Raw genomic sequence first — 22,399 nt, forward strand, 5'->3', positions numbered from 1 at the left:
ACTAACTAAACTAATACAACAAATACACAGTATAAACTTTTAAATGACTTTTGTTGACGACTCTACACTAACCAACCTGTCATGTACATTCTTATCAAATAGTACAGCAGACACCACTGTGTGTATGTGGGAATGCGGTCCTGTTTACAGAGCTTCACTTGCTTGTTGTGCTACATATCACAACCTCTTAACTTTGTAAAAATATTCTGTCTCTCTTAATGAAGAGTGTTGCGTTGCTACTTCAACAGCCAACCTAGGTGCTTAATAAATCTTCTTCATTTCACCTACTTGTTTTGCTTCCTCTTCTTTAGGATGTCTGTCTTAATAAACCTGTTTTACCTTAAAAATAAATCAGTTTTACACCATAAATCAATACAACCTCAGATATTTGTTCCTGAAGTTTGTTCATGCAGCCTGATTGAAACAAGTTTGTCTGCAGAACAAAGAAACAGCAGCAGGCCTTTTATATCTAAAGACTGAAGGAAACTCAAAACCTTTTGGTTGAAGTAATAGTCATGTGATTTCTGATTTCAGACAGGACTTCTCAGTGATCAGAATAATAGACCAGAACAGATCTGAACAGATACACACTGACCAACGCATAAATTCTGTCCCTAATATTTGTTTGAGTATGTATGCTGATTTAACTTTTGGGTAAATTAAGCGAAACATGTAAACACATTATTTATTACAAGAACCAGAAAACTAAACTCTCATGTCATATTGTGTATTTTTGTGAATCACTTAGGGCCTTGTATTGTAAATGATCATATAGCATGAAGTTTTTTCCCCACTCCAATATTGTGGGAGAGATTTCTTTCAAGAATGATACACTGAACATACACAACAAATGCAGATGAAGAAGACAGAAAAACAAGAACACTTAATCTTGTTGGCTGAATGATAATCCATGTTGAAATTTATTATTTTTTCCATTCATCCATTATCATTATCCACTTATCATGATCAGGGTCTTGGGGCCTCTGGAGGTAATTGCTACCATTGGGTGAGATCCTGAACAGGTTTGTTGCAGAGCTGACGCATATATACAGACAACTGTTCACACATTCATTTAAAGCCAACAGCAATTTAGAGTCCCTAATTCACCTAACCTGTATGAGGGGGAGTAAACTGCCAACCTGGACAAGAAGACTTACATAAAAATACATTAAATAAGTCAAAAGAATAGCTTGGCTTTTTGGGAAACATTATTTGCTTTCTTGCTGAGAGATAAATGAAAATATGTCTGTGCCTCAAATATGAAGCTGCAGCAGGGGGTCAATTAGCTTAGCTTAGCACAAAGACTGGAAACAGCTAGCTTTACTCTCTACAAAGTTAAAAATATATACATAACCTCTAAAGCTTACTATTTAAAATGTTTGTTTAGTTCATACAAAAACAAAAATGTAAAAATCTCTATTTGTTATTTTTCTTTTCCAGATAACTGGATGGCAAAAATTTACTTAGCTGCAGGAGACTGCTGTCCGCTTCCCGTTTCCAACTGTCAGTGTCACGTTTCCAGCTGGGACATTTAAAAAAAAAAAAAACATAACAATGATTGTTGTGGTGTTTACTGTTGTCATGACGACGAAGGTTGTGTAACTTTAAGGAAGTAGAAACCATGTTTCAAGTGATCATTTTATCCCAAACCATGATTTTTCCCTAACCCTAACCAAGCTGTTTTTGTGCCTAAACCTAACCAGACCTTAACCACAGCGTTGTCACACCATAAAACATCAATATTTTTTTAACAGTAATTTGGTTTTGGTAACGGTTTTTGAAAGCAGCATATTACACTCCCATGGGTCATTCTGAAAATGGGTTGTTCTGGAGTGCAGGTACAATCCACCTATGTGGTTGTTTAGTTATGAGGATGTGTTGGAAATAACTTAAAATGGAGGAAAAGCTGATCGTCATGGTCTCTGGTTCTTCTACTACCTTTATACTACACTGTATTCAATGAGCTACTGGGACTGTTAAAAGAAGGACAATGTGTGGAAACAAAACGCTGTCATCATTGGTCCATTAGTACAGCAGCTGGGTCAGAAAACAACTGTGCAGTCGAAGCGGAGTATGTAAATTACGTTCTCTATACAACACAAACACAAAGAACTACAGATTCATATGAGGTCAGAGACTGACTACGACTTTGCATTCATGTGTGTGAACACACTATTAGCATCCATCCTGTACATGCCATCCGAATCTTCTTCAATTCTTTGGTCCAGCTGACCTGGTTGCTATGGTTACATGCTATGGTTAATGATGTAGTCATTCAACAGGTAGACATGGAGAGAAGAATCAGAGGATGTGACCTCTGATTGCTCTCCTCCCTTCTGATAGCAGGTTTGGTTTTCACATCCAAAAGTGCTGTTGATGTGAGAGCGCTCTGTCCTGCAGCTCACAGTGAGGTTACAGGACTCTATGCTGTTAGACACAGAGTCCACTGACAGGTTAACTGGAGACACTGGATCTAGGGGAAAAAATAGATGTGAAGGGTTATAAAACAGGGTACTACTGTGTATCAACATTTGAAATCTAAAGAAACCTTCCTTGAATTATGACCTTGTATTCAGCTACATGTTGGTATTTGTCCCCAATTATCGATGCAGTATAATCTCCACTGTCATTTTGTTGCACATTCTTCAACAGCAAAGAGTGATTTTGTAGAGAAAACTCAGCCCTTCCTACACAACTGCTACTTATTATTGTTCTTTTATCAGGAAATAATCTTACTACATTGTGAGTATTATTGAATTTCCATCTAAATTCAGTGTCTTCTACTAGAACAACAGGTTTCTTAACATCCAGATGTAAATCCTTCCCTTTCTGCACAAACACAGTTGTCACATCACTGGACCCTGTAAAAAGAACAGAAATCAAAATCACTTGTATGCTTTTTTCACTTGTATGTCACCACTGTTTGAAAAAATCATCATTAAGGAAGTGAGCTGGATATTTCTGCCACTGCCTTTATTCCTTGATTTGAGACAAATAAAATAACAACAGTCTCACTTAGATTAATGGACTGTCAATATGATGGTAAATCTAGATGCATTTATAGCAGTTTTATGAGTGCTATATAACGCATTCTGCAAAAACAAACAAAATGTTTTGCATTGTGGGTTTTTTGTGTGTGTTTGTGATTTCGAATAGGGCTGTCCTACTAGGAGCTTCTGAATTGAACCTTATGTCAGTGTATTTAAGTTTTTTGAATGTATTTATTTATTTGAATTTCAGGTTTAATAAAGTGATGGACTGTTCTTTAAAAGTACTGACACTTGCACCTTCTGGAGCAGAATCAATACTAACTAAATATCAACAACACATACATACTCCTCCCTCACAAAATACAGATACTTCCTCTTCCGTGTGCTGCTGCTACATTGTGACCATAATCATCATGCAGCCACCTGCTGTCTAAAAAGAGATCAGTCTGGCTACAGTTTCTCAGATCAAAATGCCCACAAAATAAAACATACAACATATTATTCTTATTATTATCAATTCAATAATAATTAATAATAACAATGATTATTATTTCTATCATTTCAGATGCTCAAAAAAATTATCACTTCTTTTTGTGCCTACCAACTACTAAATGCAGGGATACCCTTTAATCAAGCTACAGTATCACCTTCTTTCCTGCTGCTTTGATAAAAACCTTTAAAACTGCATGTTAGTTCCTAATCATGAACTCAAAGCTGTAGTACCTCGCAGGACTTTCATACAGATGATTACAGCTCTTCAGCTTTGTCCACAATGCTCAGTGCATCAATCACCCTTACAAAGTCTGCTCAGGTATCATTGCTGTATCTGTAATAAAATTAAAATATAATATGTTTGTCCTACCTGCTACTTCTTTGTAGAGCAGAAGTCCCAGTATCACAAAGATAAACATCATAATCTCTGGCTGCCCTGACTTCAAGGTGCAGCGCCTTTGTGTCACAGGTGTGTTTTCCTGTTAAAACCACATAAACTTACAGGATGTTACCATGTTGATGATGTGAACAAAATAACTTCTCTATTCAAACTTCCTCTCCAAGCTGTTGTGGAATTATTGAAATCATTTAAGTCTGTCAAATAAGAAGTTGAGATAATGATAAACAAGAATACTATTATATATTTCAATAGATCCTGTTGGCATCCTTGAAAAGTTTGAATAATTAATAGCGCTATATTTAAAGGAAAAGGTTTTTTATGTTGCACCAGAGTTAGCTGACGGATCATTTTCATCTGTGGTCCACTTAAAAGTTTATACTGTGTATTTGTTGTATTAGTTTAGTTAGTTTGAGTCACTTTAACACACTTATCTAGGTAGCTCACTGCACATGCAATATAACCACTTCCTTTCTCATTGCACTACAGGTTATTTAACACCTCTTGCATTTTTGGGCTGCAAGATGAAAGATACCAGTGGTGTGGACATCTGTAAATTTTCAAACAGACAACCGACATTTTGCAGCAAAGAAAATGGAGCCTGTAAAGGCCTCATCTTTTGACGTCATCTTTGCATTGCACCAATGATGTGACAAAAAGACATGTGTGGCCGGTGAAGAGGTTTGTAAAATGAAAACGCCACCTAGGAGAGAGCCTAGGACTCTTGTATGTCTGTCCTAACGGGGATGAACAGTAGAAATTACCCAAGGAGAAGAACTCAAATTGAATAATTTATTCACAAATTACTCAGTGTATAAGAATGCACAATGCAAGTTCTGGAGGTTTCTGAACAGGTTTCTGAACATCCAGACGTAAATCCTTCCCTTTCTGCACAAACACAGTTGTCACATCACTGGACCCTGTAAAAAGAACAGAAATCAAAATCATTTGTATGCTTTTTCAGTCACCACTGTTTTTAAAAGTGGTCATCAAGAAAGTGAGCTGAATATTTCTGCCACTGCCTTTACTCCTTGAACATTCATTTTTATAATGTGAGACAAGTAAAGTAATGTCAGACAGTCTCACTTAGATTAATGGACTGTCAATATAATGGTAAATCTAGATGCATTTATGGCAGTTTTATGAGTGTTATATAATGTATTCTGCAAAAACATCTTACTTGATCTGTTTTAAATGTTTTGCATTGTGTTTTTTAGTGTGTGTGTAATTTTGTGTACGGCTGTCCTATTAGGAGACTCTGATTTGAACCTTATGTTGTCTGTCAGTGCATTTAAGTTTTTTTTCCCACTGCATCCTGTCCACAGGAAAAACATTAGAGGTGAACTCATCATAACTAATTACAGATATTTGAATTTGAGAAGATAAAGTGATGGACTGTTCATTAAAAGTATTGACACTCACGCCTTCTGGAGCAGAATCAATACTAACTAAATATCAACCCCAACAATATAACCCCACTAAAGACCCATCTCTTTTATTAATTATTAATTAGCCTATTAATTATCATCATGAACACATGCCTGACCACAGTCTGGCTTTTATCAGTTTGTATCTTATTTGTGCAATGCTGTTTGTGTTATGATTTTATCAAGATATTCTATGCTTTTAGTCATTTTCTTATGTCCTCTTATTAATGTCTGTATTTGTATTTGATCATACTTGTGTTTTTGTTTGATTGTAATCATCAATCAAATAATGTCATAATCTCAAAATGTAAAGCACTTTGGTCAACGTCCATTGTTTTTAAATGTGCTCTTTAAAAAAATTTACTTGAGTTGCCTTCCCAGATAGGATACAGAAGTGGGCCACTTCAGGTAATGATGTGGTACTGCTGGCCTTCTTCTGGCCCAGACAAAATGGATGTGAGCCTGAAATGGCCCACATGTAAAATAGCAAATATGACCCAAAGATCCCAAATCAAATGTGGGCCTTTTTTGGTAAAGATGCGGTGCTCTCAGGTATGTACAGAAGTGTCACTACAGTGGAGTCCTGCAGGCAGACTGCCTTGCTGTACCTAGCAGGACTTTAATTACAGATAACTCTGGCTCTTCAGTTTTGTCCACAATGCTAAATACATTCATATTCTGAATTCATTTGTGTTGCTCAAATATTGCTAAAATTACATCTGAAATATGGGACACTTCCTTTGGTAGCAACGTTCAATAAAACTGTTAAGTGAGATCTGTGGATCATACAGAGACTTACAGAAGACAAGTTGCTACTAAGCACATTCAAAGTACACAAATAGTGTTTCCACTTCCTGCATGTGGCACATTTTCCATAATGGCTCTCACCGTACTTTTCTTTGCTGTTTGTGTGCTGTATTCATGGGAAGCACAAGGTAAAACATTTCACTTTAAATATTTCCTGTTGTTGGTTGACTTTGTTTTCAAAGTCTGGTTGTTGTAGTGAGGCACTACTGGAACTTGTTTTTGAATTAGACATTATTGACATTATATACTATAAAACTGAGACATGTGTTCACTGAAAATTTTTTTTATATGTTGTCATTTATTACTTCATTCCTAGCCATTGTTCAAAAAAGTCTGTTTTTTGTAGTTTAGCACTATTGAACCCTTCATTTAAAATTTGACCTTTTCAGATGTATTATTTCATTTTGTCAGTCCACCCCTATCTATGGTTCAAAAAAGAAGAATTTGTTCACTTTCTGTTTGATGTAATTAAAATCATAATAATGAATGATAAAATCATTCAATGCAGGAGAAATTAGAATACAACAATAGAGTAAACTAGAATTTGAATTGTTCATTCTTACAAGGCCCTAATATACTCAGACAGGGTTTAAGTATTCCCCAAAAATTAGGACTGCCATTAGACAGTCAGCAACATTATCTAATGTTATGTGTGTTTTGTTGAAAATGTGGATCCAGACAGAGATTAAAAAAAACATCAAAACCCTTTTGTTTTATTAAAGCACCAAACATAGAGGATTATGGTGGAGATATGTGCTCTTTGAGTCATTCCTAGCTGTTATTTTGAAATTTCCTTTACTGCTGTTACTTTACTTGAGTTTCAAAGCCTTTTCCACACTGCCAGGAATACAATTCTTTTGGGGAAATACAAGGCTTATGTGCTGCCTAACGGTCCCTGGCACTGAAAGTGTGAGGTACCTATTGTTTTTGTAAAGATGATTATTATTCCCTTACACCATTGCATTTTTTGGGAGGCATACATGTCAGAACTGGTAAAAATTGCAAAGTTCTGTAGTGACTGGGCTTGGACGTGGCCAGCAGTCTCCATAGCGACCCCAAGTACAGGGCCATGTAGGGATAAAGTTGCTTTGATGTTCACGAAATTCAGTGGGTTCATTGCTCTCATCATTCATGACATAATACATTAAAAAAAAAAGAAAAAGTTTTTCGCCAGATAGGAAGTCAGCCATTTTGTATTTTGTACCTCAATTATCATTTTATGAGCACTCGTTTGAGGCCTTTAGGATGCACAAAAACACAGAAAATTTTGCACCCCTGTTTGAACTACTAAATATTTCACTCTCTTAATTTAAAGCTGCACTTTCAGCTGCTGTGTGATGCTGCAGTTATTTAATACAGTCAAAGGAAAGGACATAATGCACAGCCAACTGTGGGCAACAAACAGAACATCAGTAGGGGAGAAGGGGATAAATAGAGCCAGTGGGTAAAATGAGCCACCCCCTTTATCTAGGTAACCATAAACAAAAGTAATCATGGGGCCACAAATTAAGAAAGTATAGTTCACATTACTCAATCCATCTTGGACTCAAGCACATGGAGAGAGTGGTCAGCAAAACAGAGCAAAAAAAGAAAAAAAAGATTTTTGTCATGCCAAGTGAATTCATCATGTTGCTAAAGTTATCAGTCTTGTATCTTAATTAAAATAGATTTGTTTTGGACATTATTACATGTTAATTTAAGTCAGTGTAAGCTACAAGGTCATAAACTTAGCATAATTGTTGATTTGAGCCACTGTATGAAACAGTTTTGTCAAAATGGAGGTTGTGGGGTAAAACGTGCCAGTGATGTTGGGGCCAGTTGAGTCAATGGCTCAATTTACCCCCCAAAATTATTTTCTGATATTCTAGAGACCAGAGACACTGTTCATGTTAATGTTTGATCACTGGTTCAAGTGTTACAATGTTGATGAATAAATACCTAACTGTTGACTAATGTTAAGTTTAAGCCACAAACAAACTTGCTGAACATACAGACGGGTGACAAATTAAAGGAAAAGCCAACATAAAGTGTCTCAGTACGGTGTTGGACCACCAGAACAGCTTCAATACACCTTGGCATTGATTCTACAAGTCTCTGGAATTATTCTGGAGGGATGAACACCATTCTTCAAAAAGATATTCCCTCATTTGGTCTTTTGATGATGGTGGTGGAGAGCGCTGTCGAACACATCAGTTCAAAATCTCCCATAGGTGTCCAGTTTGGTTGAGATCTGGTGACTGTGAAGGCCACACCATATGATTGACATCATTTTCAGACTCATCAAACCATTCAGTGACCCCTCATGCCCAGTGAAAAGGGGCATTGTCATCCTGGAGGAGACCACTCCCATCAGGATAGAAATGTTTCATCACAGGATAAAGGTGATCACTCACAACAACTTTGTATTGATTAGCAGTGACCCTTCCCTCTAAGGGGACAAGTGGACCCAAACCATGACAGCAAAATGCCCCCCAAAGCATAACAGAGCCACTAGATCCCCTCACCGTAGGGGTCAAGCATTCAGACCTGTACTGGTTTTTCCTTTAATTTGTCACTTGTCTATTTACACAAAAGCACATTTACACACACATTCTTTCTGTAGCTCACACACAAAGATCACAGTTTAATCTTTACTGAAAATGTTTAGGTAACATGTTGAACAACAAGACACAAACATATCATTTTACTTAAAAGTATGAGTTTATGCCTTTGTTAAATTAATGCCATTAATAAAGTTCAACATTATTTTTAATTTTATAATCAATTTGTTTGATTTTCTGTAATTTTTATATCAGTATTTAATTGTAGCGCTATTTACCTGTAGAGCACTCAATTTACCCCCATGCTCATTTTACCCCTACCTTGGGGCAAATTGTGCCATAGGACTAACTTTTTTTGATGGCTCATTGTTCTAAAACCATAATAATTAGATAACTTGTTTTAATTTCCATGGGTACACAACAACCTGAGGTATATATAGTAACTATTATTTGAAACATACTTTCGTTTTGCATAAAAATCATCAAATGTAAAATGTGGCTCATGTTACCCCGTTCTCCCCTACTGAGTATTTCAAGTAAAGTAAAAATGAAAAAAAAATTCTAAAATGGTCGTTTGATTTATTTCTAGGACATCAATCCAGTGCAAAGACCTAATCAGAATGCCACAGAAGATGCTTCAGGTCGTCCTTTTAACTCTACCTATGCTTTGGTAGGATTTCCAACTAGACCCACAGGATCCACTGAGACTAAAAACACCACCCCGCCAGAGACCATTTATGCTCCAGTTAAAAAAACTCCGAAATCCAACCACCACCCTGAACTGAAAAACACAGATAATATGCATTCACAGGACTAAATCACGATGTGTCATGATGGATTCTCAGTCCGGCTCAGCCAGAGTAGTCTTCAAACATATTACTCAGAGGTCATACTGGACCGTCCTGCAAGCCTTTTGCTAATGAAACATGGACTGTTAAGTGTAAAGTTAATTAGACACGCGACACGTTTAATAAACTTTGAATAAACAAGTGATCAGCGAGCCGCTCAGTTCCGTGTCTGAGTGCAGCTGGGGCTGCTTGATATAAACACCGTCACATCACCGCAGGGTGGGGCTTCTGGGCTCTGATTTGCTGAGTAAGATTTGTAATGTGATGTAGTAACATTTGACTTTTTTTAAAAAATTTTGTTTTAACGTGCACATTAGCTAATTACTTTCCTCACAATTCTTTAGCTGACTTACAGTAGGTTTGTGTAAGATTTATGGGATCTATTGGCAGAAATGTTGGCAGAAATGGAATATAATAATCATAAGTATGTTTTAATTAGTGTATAATCACCTGAAAATAAGAAGTTGTGTTTTTGTTACCTTAGAATGAGCCCTTTATATCTACATAGAGAGTGGGTCTTCTTCCATGGAGCCCGCCATGTTGCACCACCATGTTTCAACAGTAGCCCAGAACGTGACAAACCAAACACTGGCTCCTGAGTGGGCCTTTCTCATGCTTTTTGTGAGTTTCATGGCAGAATGCATTATATAGCACTCATAAAACTGCTATAAATGCATCCAGATTTACTGTTATATTGACAGTCCATTAATCTAAGTGAGACAGTCATTGTTTTGTTTGAGGAGTAATTTGAACATTTTGATCTTTTTTTAATGTTTTGCATTGTGTTTTTTCTGTGTGTGTGTGTGTGTGTGATTTTGAGTATGGCTGTCCTACTAGGAGCCTATGAATCGAACCTTATTTGTGTGCATTTACAGTGCATTTAAGTTTTTTCCACCTGCATCATGTAGACATGAAAAATATTTGAGTTGAACTCATCATAACTAATTACAGATATCTGAATTTGAGAAGATAAAGTGATGGACTGTTCATTAAAAGTATTGACACTCACGCCTTCTGGAAAGTGTCCATCCTCGTAGGAGCAGCATCACTACTAACTAAATATCAACAGTACATACATACTCCCCCCTCACAAAAAACTGATGCTTCCTCTTCCATGTACTGCTACAATGTGACCATAATGATCATGCAGCCACCTGCTGTCTAAAAAGAGAGATGTCAGGCTACAGTTTCTCAGACCAAAATGCCCACAACATATAACATACAACATATTATTATTATTACTATAAAAAGTTTACCATTAACAATTAGATCTTCCCCCTCTATTGATATTTTTTAAATCCCTCTTAAGACCTGTCTCTTTTCTTTAGCCTCTTAATTGTCAGCATGAAGACATGCCTGACCACACTCTTGCCTTTACTTGTATTTTTATTTGTTGTTTGTGCAATGCTGTTTGTGTTATGATTTTATCAAGATATTCATTTTCTTATATCCTCTTATTCATGTCTGTGTTTATATTTGATCATTCCTGTGTTTTTTTAGATTGTAATCATCAATCAAATAATCCCATAATTTAATCTCTCTGTAAAGCACTTTGGTCAGTGTCCATTGTTTTTAAATGGGCTCTTTAAAAGAATTGACTTGACTTGACCTGCACCAGAAGTGTCACTACAGTGGAGCCCTGCAGGTAGACTGTCTTGCTGTACCTAGCAGAACTTTAATTACATTAATATTCTGAATTCATTTGTGTTGCTCGAATATTGCTAAAATTACATGTGAAATATATATTGCAACAGTTTCAAGAAAAACTTCACATTGAGATCTGTGGATCGTACAGTGACTTAAAGAAGACAAGGTGCTGCTGAGCCCAGGACACTCATCCTTTTAGTTTTTTATGACGAGTGTGTTGGCAGGAGGGCAGCACATCTCAGGTTGGCATTTACATCTCAGTGTAAATGCCAAAATGGTTATTTTAAGTTGCACATGTTAAACATTGAAGAGTCTCTCCTTTCACCATTGACGTGTGGGAGACATCTGTACTTTCATATGATTTTTGAGTTACTAAAAGCATCAAATTAAAAATGGACATTTTGTCAAAGCCTTTTAATTTTCAGTCTAGATGACAAGGACATAAAGAGTAAATCGTCTACAGTGGAAAATGAGTTGTAAGATGACCACACCAGAAGTGAGTGTTGAGAGGTGTGAATATGAAATGAAAGTGATGTTGTAAGTCACTGATAATTAATTTGTTCTGATGGAAATGTGTGATGATGATGGTTAGACATGACAGATGAAGTATGATGGATATGAATATGTTGGAAATTGTATGGAACATGTGTTTTTAACCTTTTTGACCGTTCTTTAATTAACATTAAGCTCAGGGTTGTTAACGCTGTCTAAAGTGCAGATAGAGAGATCTGTTGAAAACATATTTTCAAATGAGACCGTTCTCTCTAAAAAATGACTTAATAAACTTGATTATGAGATTAGAGGCCATATTTCATTTCAGCTTTTTCAGTAGTGTATTCTTTTAGGTTTTTTATGATGAGTATATTGGCAGGAGGCTGATTTTATTTGTGGTGCTCAAATATTCCAAAAATGATGTGAAAAATGGGACTATTTCTTTAGTAGCAAGAGTTTCAATAAAAACTGCTCAGTGAGATCTGTGGCTTGTACAGAGAATTCCGAGAAGACAAGTTACCACTCAGCACGGTCACAGTGCACAAGTAGTGTTACCACTTCCTCATGTGGCTCATATGCACAATGGCTCTCGTCATTCTCCTCTTTGCTGTTTGTGTGCTGCATTCATGGGAAACACAAGGTAGAACAGTTTTCTTTAAATATTTTCTGTTGTTTGACTTTGTTTTCAAAGTGTGGTTGTTGTAGTGAGGCACTACTGGAACTTGTTGTTGTCATTTATTACTCCATCCCTATCAATAGTTCAAAAAATGGGGTTTGTTCACGTTCTGGTTGATGTAAATGAGAAAAATTACAATAATCAATGATAAAATATTCTTCAGTACAAGAGAAATTTGAACACAATACATTAAACTAGAATTCCTCATTCTTGTACAAGACCAGAATATATTCAGACAGAGATTTTTAAAAAATTAAAAAGTTTTTGTGTTATTAAAGTAATGAATATAGAGTATTATAGTAGAGGCATACACTCTTTATTTTCTGGTTTTACTTTCAGTATATCTCTACATTTGTGGAGCTTTTGACATTCAGTATATTTCCTTTCAATATCTGCACTGTTAGGCTGATTTATCTTTAAAGATGACCTATAATGCTCATATCAACTCAAAATTTTTAGAGTAGCTTTGCATGATTCACACTTGAAAAACTCCTTATTTATCTTATACTGGCCCTTTATGCAGTCCCTCAATATACACTGTTTCTCTTTACAGGCGGTTTTAGTTCCTGTCTCTTTAAGGCCCCCTCCCGATGAACCCACTCTGTTCTGATGGCCAGTTTTACGTATCAGAGTTGTGTAGCTTTACCGCCGATGCAAACCATCGACTGTATATAAATATGGACAACGCGTCTCCACTTCCTACCACGATGCAGAAGTGAAGCCAAAATATCTCCTTTCTGCCATCTTGCTTGCATGATATCTTTGGAGCCAGAGTCTGCACAGTAGAGTCAGTTGGCAGGATGAAGGCCTGCAGAACAAGCCCCCTTAGCCATCCTGCTGCCTGATGGAGGTTTGAGAGCAGCTGTCACAGCTGTCAATCATAACATCAGACCCCCTTTCTATATCGTGAAATAACTAATTAACAACAAACTTTTCAGAAAAAATGAGCACTTGGACAAACAGCAGTGTGATAAGAACTACCTGAAATTACAGAAACCATCTCTGGGAAAAATGTCCCATTCACTAACATGGAGGGGGCGGGACTTATGACCTATACTGCAGCCAACCACCAGGGGGTGATTGAGATGTCTTGGCTTCACTTTTTGGGATCTGTCATGACGTCTATATTTATATACAGTCAATGATGCAAACCAAACATTTCCTGCTTTACTGTCTCAAATTAAAAGCTTTTAAATGACTAAAAACCAGGAGACTATTATTGTGAAGAATTCGCAGGAAATTAAACATGTTCCTCACTAAAGTAGCAGAGCTTTATTAGCAGTACTAAAAACCAGTTGAAACAACAACATATGGAGATATTTGGAGCTATCTGTTCAGCGAATCAGTTAGAAATAACACAGAGAGGAATAGTACAAGCAGAAACAGCCACAGTGATGATGATGTTTGATGTAGATCTGCAGACGACCAGCCAATAGGTAAACTACTTATTTTATTTCGCTGTGCCTTGTAATAGAGTCATGGCTCAGCGTGACCACCCCCAGAGCAGAGTAGTGAACTTGTGCTGTGCATCTAGCAGATGACCATATAAAGAAATCTGTCACAAGCTGATGTCGGCTTGGGCTGAAAGTAGAAAAAACCCTTGAAAACTGAGTATTCAGAGCAGTCTGAAGCCGATGCTTTTTACACACAGGGATTACTTTTACATACGTTACCTCGTTATTTGACACATTGGCCAATTTTAACATGAACATCTGACATTGTGACATTATATATAGGACTGAAAATAAGGAAAGCATAATATGTCCCCTTTAATTTATTTTTATCTTAATTATGTTTTCTATAAATTGAGTTTTGCAACATGAGAGTGTGAATGTAGTTTCAAAGCCTAAGATGTGGGCAGCGATTCAGAGGTCTGGAACCAGGCAAAATCAGTCACATCATATTCTTTTAAATCAATTAAGTATCAATCCTGATTTCCTAGGAGTCCTGATATATTAAAACAAACAATGAAACACTGAGACAGTTCCCAAATTCTTTTTACAGACTTAACAACTGTATTTACAAAAAGGGTATGAATATGGACAAGATGTAGAGACACAACTTTAAAATGTAGAGTGAGATTACACAAATTAATGAGAGAACCACAATAAATTATGATTACTGAAAAAATGACATAAAAAGGGCTCAATATCGTCACAGAGGTTTAGGACAAACCTGAACTCATTTTCCCTGTAACATGTGCATCTGTGTGTGTGTGTGTGTGTGTGTCAGAGCATTTTTTGGTCACATTAGGTAAACGGGTATTATTTTGTGCTTATAGATTACATTTGTTAGTGTGAGAGCTGCTGAAATGTAAAACAGCATTTATTCTCACAGAAAATCTGTTAAAACCACTTGAGGAAGTCAAACGTTCACTTCCATTTTTTTCTCAGTACATTTTTGACGACCTTTTTTAAATTCTTGAAACATTTGTTTGTATTGTTTGACATGTGCTAAAATGATGCAGACTTGTGTGTCTTCCTCTGTTTGTCTTGGGTTATAATTGCTTACATATTGCTAACCATGACAAAGATTAGTGTCCATATCAATACAAGCAGCCACATACCATCCATATAACTATATGTATATATTTAAATCTACAGTGAAGAGCTCGTCATAAAACTACTTCACTATTGGAGGAACTGCAGCTTCTGTCTTCTCACTCTTTGTTGAACCTCTAAAACTCATTTTCCTGATAAATTCAACTTGTTTGAATAAATTTACAGTGTTATAGCAGAGATTTTACAAATTGCAAACATCCCAACTGGCAACAGTTCATTACCAGGTGTCAATTACAATGAAATTATGCTAAATTATTAATAATTGTGATTTTGGTCTGAGTAACTGTAGCCAGATTAATCAGCAGATCAGATTAGACAGCAGGTGGCTGCATGATGATTATGGTCACATTGTAGCAGCAGCACATGGACGAGGAAGTATCTATATTTTGTTAGGGGGGAGTATGTATGTATTGTTTATATTTAGTTAGTGTTGATTCTGCTCCTATGAGGATGGACACTTTCAGGAAAGCATGAGTGTCAATTCTTCAAACTTTTTACATCACTTTATCTTCTCACATTCAAATATCTGTAATTAGTTATGGCTCTGTGTACAATGATGCAGTGGAAGAAAACTATAAATACATTGACAGACAACATAAGGTTCAAATCAGAGGCTCCTCGTTCAGGGGACAGCCCTACTCAAAATCACACACACACACATAAAACCAAAACAAACAAACAAAAAAGCAATGCAAAATATCTAAAACATATCAGGTGATATATGTTATTGCAAAATGCAATATGTAGCATTAATAAAAATGCTATAAATGCACCAAGAATCATCATTACATAGACAGTCCATTAATCTAAATGAGTATCTGCCATTATTTTACTAAAAGTAATTTAAAAACATTAATCAGTGTGGCAGGTGAAAGCAACATTCATTTTTTTTTTATTTCTGTTCTTTTTACAGGGTCCAGTGATGTGACAACTGTGTTTGTGCAGAAAGGGAAGGATTTACGTCTGGATGTTAAGAAACCTGTTGTTCTAGTAGAAGACAGTGAATTTAGATGGAAATTCAATAATACTCACAATGTAGTAAGATTATTTCCTGATAAAAGAACAATAATAAGTAGCAGTTATGTAGGAAGGGCTGAGTTTTCTCTACAAAATCACTCTTTGCTGTTGAAGAATGTGCAACAAAATGACAGTGGAGATTACACTGCACTCATAATTGCACTCATAAACCAACGTCCAGCTGAATACAAGGTCGTAATTCAAGGTGGGTTTCATTAGAATTCAAATGTTGATACACAGTAGTACCCTGTTTCATAACCCTTCACATCTATTTTTCCCCTAGATCCAGTGTCTCCAGTCCAGCTGTCAGTGGACTCTGTGTCTAACAGCACAGAGTCCTGTAACCTCACTGTGAGCTGCAGGACAGAGCGCTCTCACATCAGCAGCACTTTTAGATGTGACACCCAAACCTGCTATCAGAAGGGAGGAGAGCAATCAGAGGTCACAACCTCTGGTTCTACTCTCCGTGTCTACCTGTTGAGTGACTCCATCTTCTGTAACCATAGCAACCAGGTCAACTGGACCAAAGACTTGAAGAAGATTCAGACTCTCTGCCCTCTAAATACTGGTGAGACATAAAGACAATGTGTTGGGTCTCATGGATGAAATCAAATCAAAATGTGAATATAGTTATTTAACTGAAATGTAAAAGTAAACTTCTGCAACATTTTTATAGACTTCTGGTCACAAAGTTAAAATTATATATTTACAACTTTGCCCTATAGGGATCATACATGGGCTGCACAAAATTATAGGAACATACTGTATTGAGATATAATGCATGTCAATACAAATGCCCTGCAAAAATATTTCACTTTTGAAGGTTAGAATACTCAATTCTTGTGTTGTGTTCATTTAACTTGCACATCATAAAGTCTTAATGACATTTTCATTGGACCTGTTTTTTTTTTTTTTTTATGGCAAATATTCACTTTTAAGTGTCTTTCTGTCTGTGTTAGTGACAGTCTAATATTGTTGTAGTTGTTGCTTCAATGAAGTACAGTATATGTACGACAGACCTTGATTGTTTGAATTAGAACAAAATTAAACACAAAAGCAAAAATAAAGAATCAATCAACACAGTTCATTAAATACTATGATTGTGCTGTCATAAAACTCAACTGTACTTTACATTTATTTTCAAATGTATAAATTAAAATACTTACTGTATAATAACAACATATTTGTAAGACAAAATTATGTGGACCATTTTTTAAGCCAGAAAAGTTGTCAAAATTTTAAAAAGACACAAAATGTTTTCCAAATACAGTATTTGGGGTAATTTGTTTCATCCAGTATGTTGTATGTTGTGCTGTATTGTCAGTACTGTAATGAAATAACAGTTTTGTTATGTTGCAGGTTCAGAGAGTCTCTCTGCTGGTATCCCTGTGTGTCTGGTGAAGACAGTTGTGTTTTCTGTCGGTCTGGTCATCATGGTGTCTGCCGTCATCAGTGTCCACCTGATGGAGAAGCTCAAGAAGCAATAATGAAGAGACAAATCTACACCAACCAATTTGTCATGCACATTCTCATCTGAAACAATTTCAAATTGATACATAAGCAGAATATCATTAATTGTACAAATCCATCATACATGCTTTCATTTCCTCAGGTTTAGATTACTGTAATGGTCTCCTAACTGAAGCATCTTCTATGACATTCTGATTAGGACTTTGGGCTTGATTGATATCCTAGAAATAAATCAAAGAACCGTGTTAGAAAAATGTTTTCCATTTTTACATACTCAGTACAATATATATTCAAACCTGCTGTACAATGAGAGCTGCAGGTTTGGACTGGTGGGTTGTGGTACATCTGGAAATAATTCAGTTCACAGCAAAAATTTAAACACAAGAAAGCAGCACAAACAGTGCTGTCTTCAGTGACATCTGCATGTGGCAGGTTCAGTAGGAGCAAGCAGCAGCACCAGTGCAGCAGACTGGGTGAAGCAGCTGTTATAGCAGAGAGATGGAGGTCATTTAGATAGACTGCCAAGTCATTAGGATAAAGTGTTTGGTGTGCATGGTTATAGGCTGACCAGTGCATTAGGAAGGCTGTATTTCTGTTCCACTTTAACACACACACAAGGTTTTTGATTTTCAAAACATTTCACCTGGTCTTCCTTCTCTCTCAGCTCCCACTTGATCTCCTAATTTTGTTTGTTTGATTTGTCATTTCTTTCAGCATCCAAACTTCCTGCATTATTTTCCACTCACCCATGTACTTACATCTCACATCTATGTATTTGTTTTTGTAAATAGTTTCATTTAATAAAAAGTTTACTTTGTTGACCTACAACCTTTTGTGTCCTTCTTTGTCTGAAACGTGAGCCAGTCCATGATAGTAACTACCCTGCCCTGTCGATATATTGTAAATCATGCATTCTGCCACAGCTGTGGATTCCCATCTAAATATAGCAGCATTTAGTGCATTGCTGATTATTTAAGTCCAACTGAAATTAGAAAACGTTCATTTCATTGGTTTAAAAAATGTAAAAATAATTGTCATATTTTGTCTGTCTGGTCCATAATTTCTGTGAACCTAAACCTGCAAACCATACTGATATAAGATCTTATTAAAAACAACTGAAATCAAGTCTCAATGCACTAAAGATACACAGTTCCTATTCTAACAGCATTAGAATACGATGAAGAAGATGTTCATGTACTGTCAATTAAATACACCAAAACTAAACTAATGTTGATGCAGCGCTGATCAACAGCAGGAGACCTTTCATATCTGAAGACTGAAGGAAACTCAAAAACTTTTTGGTCAAAGCAGAAGCAGATTTGGCAGCACTGACTAACACAATAATTCTGTCCTTTATAAAAGGAAGAAGGTTACATGAGACCAAATGACGTTTTCAACCCATCTGACGTGAGTGTTTGGAAACAAACTAAACTCTTTTCTCATGTGAGCTGAATTTTGACATGTCTTTTTGTCACGTATCATTGGTGCAATTCAGAGTGCTCGAAAGATGACGTCAAGCGATGAGGCCTTTACAGGCTCCATTTTCTTTATCGCAAAATGTCAATTTTCTGTTTGAAAATTTACTGATGTCCACACCACTGGTATCTTTCATCTTGCAGCCTGAAAATGTAAGAGGTCTTAAATACACTGTGGCGCGATGAGAAAGGAAGTGGTTATATTGCATGTGCAGTGAGCTACCTAAACAAGTGTGTTAAAGTGAATCAAACTAACTAAACTAATACAACAAATACACAGTATAAACTTTTAAATGACTTTTGTTGACGACTCTACACTAACCAACCTGTCATGTACATTCTTATCAAGTAGTACAGCAGACACCACTGTGTGTGTGTGGGAATGTGGTCCTGTTTACAGAGCTTCACTTGCTTGTTGTGCTACATATCACAACCTCGTAACTTTGTAAAAATATTCTGTCTCTCTTAATGTGTTGAGTGTTGTGTTGCTACTTCAACAGCTAACCTAGGTGCTTAATAAATCTTCTTCATTTCACCTACTTGTTTTGCTTCCTCTTCTTTAGGATGTCTGTCTTAATAAACCTGTTTTACCTTAAAAATAAATCAGTTTTACACCATAAATCAATACAACCTCAGATATTTGTTCCTGAAGTTTGTTCATGCAGCCTGATTGAAACAGGTTTGTCTGCAGAACAAAGAAACAGCAGCAGGCCTTTTATATCTAAAGACTGAAGGAAACTCAAAACCTTTTGGTTGAAGTAATAGTCATGTGATTTCTGATTTCAGACAGGACTTCTCAGTGATCAGAATAATAGACCAGAACAGATCTGAACAGATACACACTGACCAACGCATAAATTCTGTCCCTAATATTTGTTTGAGTATGTATGCTGATTTAACTTTTGGGTAAATTAAGCGAAACATGTAAACACATTATTTTTTACAAGAACCGGAAAACTAAACTCTCATGTCATATTGTGTATTTTTGTGAATCACTTAGGGCCTTGTATTGTAAATGATCATATAGCATGAAGTTTTTTCCCCACTCCAATATTGTGGGAGAGATTTCTTTCAAGAATGATACACTGAATATACACAACAAATGCAGATGAAGAAGAAAGAAAAACAAGAACACTTAATCTTGTCGGCTGAATGATAATCCATGTTGAAATTTATTATTTTTTCCATTCATCCATTATCTTTATCCACTTATCATGATCAGGGTCTTGGGGCCTCTGGATGTAATTGCTACCATTGGGTGAGATCCTGAACAGGTTTGTTACAGAGCTGACGTATATATACACACAACTGTTCACACATTCATTTAAAGTCAATGGCAATTTAGAGTCCCTAATTCACCTAACCTGTATGTGAGGGAGAAAACTGCCAACCTGGACAAGAAGACTTACTTAAAAATATATAAAAATACATTAAATAAGTCAAAAGAATAGCTTGGCTTTTTGGGAAACATTCGTTTTCTTGCCAAGAGTTAAATGAAAATATGTCTGTGCCTCAAATATGAAGCTGCAGCAGGGGGTCAATTAGCTTAGCTTAGCACAAAGACTGGAAACAGCTAGCTTTACTCTCTACAAAGTTAAAAATATATACATAACCTCTAAAGCTTACTATTTAAAATGTTTGTTTAGTTCATACAAAAACAAAAATGTAAAAATCTCTATTTGTTGTTTTTCTTTTCCAGATAACTGGATGGCAAAAATGTACTGCGGGGGACCGCTGTCCGCTTCCCGTTTCCAACTGTGAGTGTCACGCTTCCAGCTGGGACATTTTAAAAAACAAACAAACATAACAATGATTGTTGTGGTGTTTACTGTTGTCATGATGACGAAGGTTATGTAACTTTAAGGAATTAGAAACCATGTTTCAAGTGATCATTTTATCCCAAACTATGATTTTTCCCTAACCCTAATGTTACGGACTAGTCAAGTCTAGGGGATTCAGTATCAATGAACCAATACTAGTCCTAACCTGGAGGGTGTAGAAAAGGAGAAAACTAGGAAGGAATCAGAGAAAGACGGACTGGTTTCCAGTGTTAGAGATAGACAGGCTGGAGGTGGGTTACCTTATCGGGTTGCCACGCCGACTAGCAGTGCAAGTCCCTCCGACTCGGCCTCGCCAGCTCTGGCGTTGCTCTCGTGAGCCGCGAGCTCCTTCTGGCGGTTCAGTTCAGGTTTTGGTGGTTGGGGGATGGGTCCCCGAAGAACAAAACTGGTTTTACTAAAGGGTCCGGGTGCAGGAAAGGTGTGCGGCTGTAATGTCTCGAACGCTTCTACAAAGGACGTCTCTCTGGGCTTTAACTCACTTCGTATCACTTTCAAAGGTTCGCGCTTTCCCAGCTGAGCGGCCTCACATTACTCCAGTGGTTGCGCACGCACCTCACCGTGGCGTCCTTTTATCAGCCCGCAGCTTAACCACACCCCCTTGTTATCTTCTCAATGAAAACCAGTCCAGTTTAAGAAAGGGAAAGGAAGAAAGAGGAACTATAAACCCCGCCCCCTTTACTCCTAACATTCCTCCCCCCTTACAACAAAAAAAAACCCATCTGGATTCCACCTATGTTTTTTTTTTTCCTATTTTATTTTATTATTTTTTTTTTTTTTAGCATTTTCTCTTTTCTTAAAAACAACAATGTACACATCACATTAGCACACTCATTACTGGCATGTCTAGTCTCTGACCCTTAGTATAAAAGGTATCTTATCACTAGTGACATGATTAACGTCTACTCTGGAGTTATGCCTATAACTGTGAAAGACTATACCAATGTATAATGTAAACAGTCTCTTGACTCCAATACACATGCATTACTATAAACACTGCACTCACAGCTTCTCACCACATGTTCATCCCCTTGACAGGGTGTCGGCGATAACATTTTCTTTGCCTGGTAAATGCACTACTGTCAAGTTATATGGCTGCAAAATTAAACTCCAACGGAACACTCTCTGACTGGACGTTTTGAACTTGGCTAGAAATGTCAATGGGTTGTGGTCAGTGAGAACCACCAGATCACCTCCAGCACTACAGACATACACCTCAAAGTGTTGAACTGCCAGAACTAGAGCCAGGGCCTCCTTCTCAATGGTAGAATAACGTTTCTGATGGCGATTCAATTTTTTAGAGAAGTAGGCAACCGGCCTATCTATCCCTGACACATCAGTCTGCAGTAACACTGCCCCCACTCCAACATCACAAGCATCCACTGCCAGCTTGAATGGGACAGAGAAGTCCGGAGCCACCAATACTGGTTCACTAGCTAGGATAGCTTTAACCATTTCCAGTGCCTTCTGACAGTCTGCCGACCAGCTAAACTTCACTCCCTTCTTCAGCAAGTTTGTTAGTGGTGTTGTCACCGCTGCGAAGTTGGGGACAAACCGCCTATAAAATCCACACATGCCCAAAAGGCGCATTAGCTGACGTTTCGTTTTTGGAACAGGCATGTCTAAAATGGCCTGCACCTTGGCAGTCCTTGGCCTCACTGAACCTTGACCAACCTGGTGCCCCAAGTATGTGACCTGCCCCTTTCCAATCTCACACTTGGG

The 22,399-nt window shown here is 36.9% G+C and overlaps 1 protein-coding gene and 2 long non-coding RNA genes across 3 annotated transcripts in view; 2 read left to right on the forward strand and 1 right to left on the reverse strand.

The window, feature by feature from the left end:
- The window catches only part of LOC122994022, a 92,382-nt gene that overhangs the window by 50,303 nt on the left and 19,680 nt on the right, over positions 1-22,399 (forward strand). The gene's annotated exons all lie outside the window — the stretch shown is intronic.
- Positions 1-22,399, reverse strand: part of LOC122994026 — a 103,598-nt gene that overhangs the window by 12,634 nt on the left and 68,565 nt on the right. The gene's annotated exons all lie outside the window — the stretch shown is intronic.
- LOC122994027 lies at positions 12,193-15,870 on the forward strand. Its single transcript, XR_006406495.1, has 2 exons — positions 12,193-12,280; positions 15,791-15,870. It is a non-coding gene; the product is annotated as an uncharacterized LOC122994027 (long non-coding RNA).

This window comes from Thunnus albacares, chromosome 12 (assembly GCF_914725855.1).
Source record: "Thunnus albacares chromosome 12, fThuAlb1.1, whole genome shotgun sequence".
Taxonomy (NCBI): Eukaryota; Metazoa; Chordata; class Actinopteri; order Scombriformes; family Scombridae; genus Thunnus; species Thunnus albacares.